The 2,226-nt window shown below is 40.5% G+C and overlaps 1 pseudogene; it reads right to left on the minus strand.

Annotated features, from left to right (window-relative positions):
* Nucleotides 1–246: 246 nt before the first annotated feature.
* On the minus strand, nt 247–743 carry LOC141370741 (peptidyl-prolyl cis-trans isomerase A pseudogene; annotated as a pseudogene).
* Between the last annotated feature and the right edge of the window lie 1,483 nt (nt 744–2,226).

A 2,226-nucleotide genomic window follows, 5' to 3' on the forward strand; every position in this document is an offset into this window, starting at 1 on the left:
TTTTTTCCATGACTACTTTTTCCTACTTTTTCATTTTTTGTTGTTGTTTAGTTTTTATGTCATAATCATAAACTAACTCTGCAATCCAGCTAGACTTGGAGGGGAGCAAGGAAAATATGGAGCCCACAGAACTGCAGCGAGAGCATGAGGATTATAGGATACTTTGAGCAGATAAGGGTGAAGGGGTGCTCTCCTGAGCTACAGAAGGAATAGTCTGGTAGTTAAGATAAACACAAGTCAGATTTATTAGATTTGTCCGCAGTTAGCAATGGTGATTTTTTTTGCTGGTCTTGCCATTCCTGGACCCAAAGTGCTCCATGGCTTCCATAATATTCATGTCGTCCTTTACCTTGCCAAAGACCACATGCTTGCTGGGTAACCACTCAGTGTTGGCAGTGCAGATGAAACACTGGGAACAATTTGTGTTGGATCCAGCAGGTGTCATGGACAAGATGCCAAGGCCCTGAGCGCTTCAGGATGAAATTTTCATCCTCAGATTTCTCCTCATAGTTGGCCTTGCCACTAGTGCCACGATGGAGTGTGACATCACCACCGTGGCACAGAAATCCCCGAATAATTCTGTGAAACCAGGGACCTTTAGAACCAAATCCTTTCTCCCCAGTGATCAGAGCACAAAAGTCTTCTGCTGTCTTGGGAACTTTGTCTGCAAACAGCTGGAAGGAAACGAAGCTCAAGGGCCTGTGGCGCAGGGCGAAGTGGAAGAAGACGGTGGGTTTGACCATGGCCAGCCTGTGTGGGTGCTCAGGGCTGCGGTGTCTGCCCTACTGTTTCGTTTTTTAACTTCTTATCTGGAGTATCTCCTCTAAAGATTCTATCAGAGAGAATCTGTGGGTGATAAAATTCCGAATTCTTCGTCTTAAAATTTCATCAAATCATTGATACTTTGAAGATAGAATTCTAGGTTTGAGACAATTTCTCAGTGTGTTTGCAATATTTCTCTGTCATCTTCTTGTAGCTTGTGTTTCTGGTGAGAAGTCTGATGTCGCCATGATCCTTATTCCCTTGTAGGCATTCTCTGTGAGTTTTTGGAATTTCCTCTTTATTGTTGATGTCCTGAGACTTAAAATGCAGATTCCGATTCAGTGGGGCTGGAGTGGGTCTGAGAGTCCTGAAATCTAACTGTAACATGTCCTGGTTGTGTTTTGATTTATCCAAAGGAGCACTTGAAGGGCTTTGCAATTACACCTATCTTTTGCATTGGAGAATTTTTATTAAAGTCTGGTTCATGGCTTGGCAGCACTGCCCACCCAGACCCACTGAATCAGAATCTGCATTCTGATAAGATCCTCACACGATTTGTATACATGCTGAAGTTTGGGAAGTACTAGTTTATTTTATTCTCTCCCACTCAAACTCCTGTTGGACAGATTTAGGCATTTCTGCATCTATTATCCATTTTTTGACTTTTCTTTTATATTTTCCATTTATCCCTTTGTAAATATTGGAGCAATGCACCCCTAATTTAATCTTCAATAGGAGAATTCTAGAATTCTTCAGATGATCTGGGTTTATACATATGTGTATATACAGCTGGCCCTCGAACAACATGGATTTGAACTGTGCGAGTCCACTTATACATGGATTTTTTTTTCAATAAAAACAGTACAGTACTGGGGCACCTGGGTGGCTCAGCTGGTTGAGCATCTGCCTTCGGCTCAGGTCATGATCTCAGGGTGCTGGGATAGAGTCCACACTGGGCTCCCTGCTCAGCGGAGAGCCTGCTTCTCCCTCTGCTTCTGCCTGCTGCTCCCCCTGCTCGTGCTCTCTCTTTCTCCTGTCAAATAAATACATAAAATCTTAAAAAAAAAAAACACAACAGTACAGTACTATAAATGCATTTTCTTGTCCTTACGGTTTCCTTAATAACCTTTTCTTTTCTCTAGCTTACTTTATTGTGAGAATACAATCTATGATAATATATATAAAGCAATACATACAAACTATGTATTGACTGTTTATATTATCAGCAAGGCTTCCGGTCAACAGCAGGCTCTTAATAGTTAGGTTTTTGGAGAGTCAAAAGTTATACATGGATTTTTGACTGTGTGGGATCAACACTGTGTGTGTGCATGTGTATATCTATATATATATTTAATTTTCTGCATATCATAGTGTTTTGACATCCTAAAAAAGAAATCAAAAAACATAAAACTAAAAATAAATAAATAAATAAATAACATAAAACTAGAAAGAGGCTGCCTTTCC

This window comes from Callorhinus ursinus, unplaced genomic scaffold (assembly GCF_003265705.2).
Source record: "Callorhinus ursinus isolate GAN/ISIS: 27379988/994484 unplaced genomic scaffold, GSC_fseal_2.0 scaffold44, whole genome shotgun sequence".
Lineage (NCBI taxonomy): Eukaryota > Metazoa > Chordata > Mammalia > Carnivora > Otariidae > Callorhinus > Callorhinus ursinus.